Genomic DNA, 8692 nt, shown 5'->3' with positions numbered 1-8692 from the left:
ATGTCTTCCTTTTCCTTTTCCCAAATTATTTACCTATGCCTTTTTCTTTTTCAGTTTTGTTTGTCAATTTTCTTATTCTTTTTGAAGAACTATATTTTGGCTTTGCTCATTCTGTCTACTGAATCTTTATTTTCTATTTCACTTATGTTTATCTTTATTAATTAGACCTGCCTAATTTCCTTAGAGTTATTCTGTTTTCCTAACTTCTTAAAGTTGTATATTTAGCTCATTTATTTTCAGAATTTCTTCTTCTCTACCACAAGTACCCGGGACTATGCTCAAAAGTAACAGTTCTCACACATGAAAAGATGCTCAACATCACTAATTATAATATTAGAGAAATGCAAATCAGAACTACAATGAGGTATCACCTCACACCAGTCAGAATGGCCATTATCAAAAAGTCTACAAACAATAAATGCTGGAGAGGGTGAGGAGAAAAGGGAACCCTCTTACACTGTTGGTGGGAATGTAAATTGGTACAACCACTATGGAAAACAGTATGGAGGTTCCCTAAAAAGCTAAAAATAGAACTAGCATATGATCCAGCAATCCCACTCCAGGCGTTTGTCTGGAAAAAATTTAAAAAGATACAGAGTGTTCATTGCAACATTATTTGCAATAGCTAAGACATGGATGCAACCTAAATATCCATCAACAGATGAATAGATAAAGAAGATATGGTACCTATATACAATGGAATATTACTCAGCCATAAAAAAGAATGGAATAGACTGGAGCCTCGAGGCTCTTTGGTGGGGCTAATGGCAGACTCCAGGAAGGCTCATGCCAAGGGGTACTTCCCAGAACTTCTGCTGCCAGCGTCCTTGTCCCCGCAGTGAGCCACAGCCACCCCCTGCCTCTGCAGGAGACCCTCCAACACCAGCAGGATATTGAATCCCTGACAGGAGGGCTGACTGGTTCTAAGGGGGTTGATCCACCGGAATTTGCTGCACTGACAAAAGAATTAAATGCCGGCAGGGAACAACTTCTAAAAAAGGAAGAAGAAATTTCTGAACTTAAAGCTGAAAGAAACAATACAAGACTGTTACTGAAGCATTTGGAGTGCCTTGTGTCACGATATGAAAGGTCACTAAGAATGGCAGTGGTGAAGTGACAAGCCCTGTCCCCCTATGGAATGTCCAGCGAAGTTGAGGTTCTCAGGTCACTGAAATCTTTATTTGAGCACCTCAAGGCCTTGGATGAAAGGTAAGGGAGTGACTGAGGGTTTCTTTAGAAAGAGTCTCTGCACTGGAAGAAGAACTAGCTGCTGCTAATCAGGAGATTGCTGCTTTGCATAAACAAAATGTTCATATACAAAGAAAAATGGCATCAAGTGAGGGATCCACAGAGTCAGAACATCTTGAAGGGATGGAAAAAAAGTCAGAAAGTCCATGAAAAGCATTTGTCCAATGGCTCTATAGACTCAACTGATGAAACAAGTCTTGTAGTTGAACTACAAGAATTGCTTGAAAAACTATGAAATGGCCCAAATGAAAGAATGCTTAGCAACCCTTTCTTCTCAAGCTGGAGAGTTAGAACAGGAAGTAGAGACAGCAAGAAAGGGTCTCATTAAAACAGAAGAAATGGAACACTAAGTATCAAAGGGACATTAGGGAGGCCGTGGCACAGAAGGAAGATATGGAAGAAAGAATCATGACCCTTGAGAAGCGTTACCTCAGTGCTCAGAGAGAATCTACCTCCATACATGACATGAATGACAAACTAGAAAATAAGTTAGCAAATAAAGAGGCCATCCTATGGCAGATGGAAGAGAAGAACAGACAGTTACAAGAGCGTCTTGAGCTGGCTGAGCTAAAGTTACAGCGAACTATGGGAAAAGCTGAGAGCTTACCTGAAGTAGAAGCTGAACTGGCTCAGAGAATTGCAGCCCTAACAAAGGCTGAAGAAAGACATGGAAACATTGAAGAATTTATGAGGCATCTAGAAGGTCAAATTGAAGAGAAAAATCAAGAACTTCAAAGAGCTAGGCAAAGAGAGAAAATGAATGAGGAGTACAACAAAAGATTATCCGATACTGTGGATAGACTTCTGACTGAATCCAACAAACACTTACAGCTACACTTAAAGGAACGAATGGCTGCTCTAGAAGAGAGGAATGTTTTAATTCAAGAATCAGAAACTTTCAGAAAGAATCTGGAAGAATCTTTACATGATAATGAAAGATTAGCAGAAGAAATTGAAAAGCTGAGATCTGAACTTGACCAGATGAAAATGAGAACTGACTCTTTAATTGAACCCACAATATCAAGAACTCATCTAGACACCTCAGCTGAGCTGCGGTATTCTGTTGGATCCCTAGCGGACAGCCAGTCTGATTACAGAACAACCAAAGTAATAAGAAGACCAAGGAGAGGTCACATGGGTGTGCGGAGAGATGAGCCAAAGGTGAAATCTCTTGGGGATCATGAATGGAATAGAACACAACAAATTGGAGTGCTAAGCAGCCACCCTTTTGAAAGTGACATAGAAATGTCTGACATTGATGATGATGAAAGAGAAACGATTTTTAGCTCAATGGATCTTCACTCTCCAAGTGGTCATTCTGATGCCCAGACTCTAGCCATGATGCTTCAGGAACAACTGGACGCTATCAGCAAAGAAATCAGACTAATTCAGGAAGAAAAACAATGTAGAGTTACATGCTGAAGAAATTGAGAACAGAGTGGCTAGTGTGAGTCTGGAAGGCCTGAATTTAGCAAGGGTCCTTCCAGGTACCTCCATCACTGCCTCGATTACAGCTTCTTCACTGGCCAGTTCATCTCCCCCCAGTGGACACTCAACACCAAAGCTCACCCCTCGAAGTCCTGCCAGGGAAATGGATCGGATGGGAGTCACGACACTGCCAAGTGATCTAAGGAAACATCGGAGAAAGATTGCAGTGGTAGAAGAAGATGGTCGGGAGGATAAATCAACAATTAAATGTGAAACTTCTCCTCCCCCTCCCCCTAGAGCCAAAAGGATGACTCACACCCTCCCTTCTTCCTACCGCAATGATGCCCTAAGTAGTTTAACTGCCTCCCTCAAGCCTGAAAGCCTTGGGCTTGGCAGTGCCAACAGCCACCAAGACTCTCTTCACAAAGCCCCCAAGAAGAAAGGAATCAAGTCTTCAATAGGACGTTTGTTTTGGTAAAAAAGAAAAACCTTGACCTGGGCAGCTCCGAGGCTTTATGGAGACTGAAGCTGCAGCTCAGGAGTCCCTGGGGATAGGCAAACTTGGAATTCAAACTGAGGCTAGAAGACTGAGGAAAAAGCATGAACCTCTAGAAGAAGCTTGGAGAAAGGGATTACCTTTTGCCCAGTGGAATGGGCCCACTGTAGTCGTGTGGTTAGAGCTCTGGTTGGGAATGCCTGCTTGGTAAGTGGCAGCCTGCGGAGCCAATATGAAGAGTGGTGCCATTATGTCTGCTTTATCAGACACTGAGATCCAGAGAGAAATTGGAATCAGCAATCCTCTGCATCGCTTAAAGCTCCAATTAGCAATCCAGGAGATGGTTTCCCTAACCAGTCCTTCAGCTCCTCTGACATCCAAAACTGTGAGTCCATTTGTGCGCCTTCCCTCTCCCAGTGCTGGGTGAATAGCAGCATCTCCAAGTCCACAGAGCAAATCTGTGGCAGCATGAATTATTCTGAGGAGATTTAGCTTGCTCTTCATTAACCTTGCTGCTACTCTTAATAGGTTTTCAACTGAGCAGCTGTGATTCCTACCAGACTTGAAGCCTGCAACCAAGATAGACTTTTGAGCTAGCCTCTAAAGTTTAGATTTTTCTCCCAAGCAACAAGACCAAGAGTTTACTCTTTTTCAGAATTTTTCTTTTTAATTTAATCTAACATCTCAGGAGATGAGCTATAGGCATTAGTACTTTTTGTACTTGTAATGCTAAACTCACTACTTCTTAAGCAGTTTTCATAATTATGAAAGTTCCTCAGTATTTAATGCTTTATAAATACCAAGTGGATTACCTTCCTTCAAAAAAAAAAAAAAAGAATGAAATGATTCCATTTGCAGCAACATGGATGAAACTAGAGATTATCATACTAAGTAAATCAGACAGAGAAAGGTAAGTATCATATGATATCGCTATATGTGGAATCTAAAAAATGATACAAGTGAACTTATTTACAAAACAGAAACAGACTCACAGAACTTGAAAGCAAACTTACGGTTACCAAAGGGGATAGGGAGGGGAGGAGGGATAAATAAGGAGCTTGGGATTAACATACACACACTACTATATATAAAATAGAGAACAAACAAGAACCTACTGTACAGCACAGGGAACTCTACTCAATGTTCTGTAATAACCTATATGGGAAAAGAATCTGAAAAAGAATGAATATATGTATATGAATAACTGAATCACTATGCTATATCCCTGAAACTAACACAAGCTTGGAAATCAACTATACTCCAATAAAATTTTAAAAAACCTGTTCTCTATTTTGTCTTGCAATACTGGAAATGACACTCTTCAAACCACATTTTTCCTTTCCTTAGGGTTGCCTGTTAGTTTCTTCCAATAGCTGCTAAAGGGAGACTAGGAGACCGGAGGAAGGAGAAGGAACCTGTCCCTTCTGTGTTTGCTTCCTGTTAATCGCACCCCAGAAATGTTTCTTTACTTTGGCAGTGACATTTTTTGTTCCAGTTTTCTCTATAGTCCCATAACCAGCATCACTGTCTCTCCTTAGAGACACCAGCACCAGGTGGCCAGTGCTTCCTTCCTCAGTGGTTTGACTCGAAGATCTGCAGGGACGGGGGGCTTCCTCTGAACCCCTGAACATCAGCACCTGCTGGACAGCACCCTCTCATCAGAGATCTGGGTCCCAGCTCTGAGGAGTCTCTTTTCCAAGCTGTTAAATTCTAAAAATAGTAACCTCTTCCTTTTTTCCCACAGCTCTAGAAGTAACACTGCCTGCAGTTACTATCCCTGTTGCCTCAGTTGTCCTAAAACCTCTTTACACAGTTCCTATATTAGTTTTTTCTGTTTCCCTGAATGAACCCTGACTGATATAGTCATAGACTATATGGATTAACTAATTCTTCATGAGTCAGTTTTAGTATGTTCTATCATTTTAGAGTTTGAACCATTACATCTGCTTCAAAATAACTTCTGCTTGTTTTCTGCAGCCTATATATATATATAGCACCCTTTTTCACTTTCAGACTTCTAAAAGTAAGCTATAAAGTATTCTTTTAACATGAAGATGCTCTAGTTGCATCTTGGAAATTTTTATATATAGTTTTTCATTCACATTTGGTTCTAAGTATTTTAAATTTTTGTGTGGTTTCTTTTACCCACGGGTAATTAAAGCATGTGTTTAAATTTCAAATGCATGAAATTTAAAAATTCCCCTTTTGGTAATAATATCTACCTTAATTTCCTTGAGTTCAGAGATTAGGATATGTATGATATAGATTTTTGAAATTAAGGAGTTGCTTTATGTCCAGTTCATAATGCATTTCAAAAAACATGTTCTATGTGTACTTGAAAATGTACTCTGATAGTGAGCTCAGAATTCTATATATATATACACATTAGATCAAGCTTTTTAATTGTGTTCAAATCCTCATCCTTAGTGATTTTTTTTTTTTTTTTGCCTACTTTTAAAATCAATTACTGAAAGTGGTGTGATATAATCTAACTGTGCTGGTGGATTTTTCTATCCTTGTAATTTTTCCTAATTTTACTCTCTATATTTAAAGCTATGTTTTAGGTATATATAACTTCAGAATTATATATATTCTTTTCTTGGTGAATTGGGAATTGTATGTACCTGTGACCCTCTTTATTTTGAACATTGTTTTTGTCTTAAAGCCTGTTTTATTTGGTATCACTTTAGCTCTATCAACTTTGCTTTGGTTAGTATTTGCCTAGTGGGTATTTTCCCACCTTTTCACTCACTACCTTTCGGTGTCCTTATTATGAATTTTTAAATGTATACTGGTAAATAATATATAGTTAATTTAAAAATAATCTAAAGATCTCAGCTTTTAACTGGAACCCTAGTCAAATTATATAGATTGTGAGGACTGATATATTTGTATTCATTTGTATTTTCTTATTTTGCAGTATTTTTTCCACTTCTATGCTTCTCTTTTTCCCTTGCCTCCTTGTATGTTGGATGATTATTTTCCCTCATCAATTTTTTTCCTCTAGTTTAGAAAGCATGTTTTAGTTGTTTTTAAAATTCTCTCTCTCACACACCGACACACACAGTATTAGTGTATGATTTCTGTGTGAATTTGTGACATAAAACATTTAAATGATACGAATCATTTGAAATGTTAAAATATTCTGGTCAGTGTTTTTTTTTATGTTCGATAAATATAAATGTTTAATGTAATAAAATAACATTTTAGGCTTGAATAAATTCACATTATAGCATGAAAGTTCAAATATTTCTCTAAAGAAAATCCAGAGAGAGAGAATAACAGTGAGTCAAAAATTGCTCTTACAAACCTGACAGCTATTTCTCATCACGTTTGCATTAGTTCTTACATGTCCTAATAAAGGATATTAAGATAATTTGCCGTTTTTAAGTCTCATTTAACCTTTTTTTTTTGCAATATATTCTACTGAATAAGTTTTTTATACTTAATTCGTTGGATGGGTATCTCTAAAGAAAGTTTTGTTATCTGAATTATTTTCATCTTGTTTAATAATGTAATTAGAGCGGTCCCTAAAGACTGAGTTAGGAAAACATTCAAAGCCAAACCCCTGGCACTTAAGGGAAAAGAAGTGTCAACAGGACTCATGTATGAACTGACAACAGGGCAAATTTCAGCTGCAGCACTGTGGAAAATAAAACTATATAATTGAAGAAAATTTCTGTTCTGTCATATGTCTTACATCTTTGAACTTGTCAAGAAAATTTATTTTAAAGATAGAAAGGCTATATATACACCCATAGTTTTTCAAGACAAAATGAATTTGACTAGTACACTTAGGGAGAGGGCTGTGACAAGGGTTATGTCTGAGGGAAAAAATTGAAAATCAGAATGTGTACCCATTTCTCCCCAGTGTAGACACACTCTCAACAAGAGATTGAACAAACTTTCTTCACTTCTTAGGGATTTACTTCTTCATGCACATCCCCTTATAACCACGGATTTCCTTCACTTTTCAAGTCTAGGATAAAACTTTAACATTTCCTACCTAAAGACAAACACTTAATTCAAGTGAGTGAAGCTTGGGTAACTGATAAGGTACATAACAAACCCTGACTTTCCCAATACTCTAGCCATACATGATGCTTTTTGGTGACTGTCATATGAAAACAATGTAAAGCAACAGTATTTGTCTTGTGATCATTCTAGTACACTTAGCTGATTCTAAAAATTCAAAATGGGATAAATACCTGGACACACACACACACACACACACACACACAAACACACACACACCATCACAGCCCTGCTTGTAGCTTCATCATGGATATCAAAATCTGCAAATATGTTTTGTTTGGCTAATAAGAAGTAGGAGAAATAACTCCTTCATCCTTTGGACACATAGTTCATACTTGACCCAGGCAGCCAATTAATTATGAAGGAGTTTATTTTATAAGTAGGATGTATGAGGACAAGGAAGAAAATCTTACTTTATATCTACAGAAAAATAAAGCTTCAAGGACATATGCAGCAATAACCAGAAGGGGGAGGGACACAGCTGTCTGTCGGAAAGCAGAACAGATTTATGTCAACTCACAGTCTCCAGGCATAAACCCTCCTACCATGATCATATTGTAAGACACCAGTGCATGTTTTTACTACATTAAAAGATGTTTTTCCTAAAAGATGTTTTTACTACATTAAAAGATGTTTTTCCTAAAAGATGTTTTTACTACATTAAAAGATGTTTTTCCTAAAAACAAACAAAAAAATAACATCGAATTTCTAAAATGCACATTTCCAGACACTTCAACTAACAATGGCTTAGTAACACCTTGTGCTAAACTAATAGAAATTCTAGTCACTTTAAACTCTGATTTTTCTGATTTATTTTGCCAAGGTTTTTTATACTTAATTCGTTGGATGGGTATCTTAATTTTAGGTTTTGTTTTGTTATCTGAATTATTTTCATCTTGTTTAATAATGTAATTAGAGTGGTCATAAAAAATATTTCAATAGTTAGATATTTTAACTACCTATGTATATATAGCATTAATCCTTAGTTTTGAAAAATAAAAATGGTTTTGTTTATGGCTCTGCATACTTAAACCTTTGTATCTCATGTTTTCTGTTCACTCTGAATCCCTAGATTCACATGAAAGACATCTAAAAACTATCCATAGTATTGAATTTACATGCTCAAGGTATTTTCACTTGGATTCTTTCTTTTAAAACTTTGCCTGCATTTTGCTGGTATCAACAGGAAGCTTTAGGATAAACCCACTCAAATGGGATTGTACACACACTAAAAAAAAAAAAAAAAATCACTAAAGTTTAACTTTTTTCTGAGGTATGTTGTCCATGGTTTGGGCTGTATATCTCTCCTAAATATTAAACATCTACCTACTGATTTGTGACATGCAAGGAGAAGATGGGGTGCAACGTCCTTTGAACAAAGGAGCTATATGGGGCATTATTTTAGGCAACTGCTTTACGGCCCTATAAAGGGCATAAACATACCTCCTAACATTCACTAAACATTAGGGCCTCTTTTTTCCCTCT

General features: G+C 37.2%; 1 pseudogene; it reads left to right on the top strand.

Moving 5' to 3' along the window:
* The first annotated feature begins 247 nt into the window (after positions 1–247).
* Positions 248–3599, top strand: LOC112414521 (liprin-alpha-2 pseudogene; annotated as a pseudogene).
* Positions 3600–8692: the final 5093 nt, after the last annotated feature.

The sequence above is a fragment of the Neophocaena asiaeorientalis genome, unplaced genomic scaffold, assembly GCF_003031525.2.
Source record: "Neophocaena asiaeorientalis asiaeorientalis breed wild unplaced genomic scaffold, Neophocaena_asiaeorientalis_V1.1 scaffold70, whole genome shotgun sequence".
NCBI lineage: Eukaryota > Metazoa > Chordata > Mammalia > Artiodactyla > Phocoenidae > Neophocaena > Neophocaena asiaeorientalis.
This window is presented reverse-complemented; position numbering and strand designations above follow the sequence as displayed.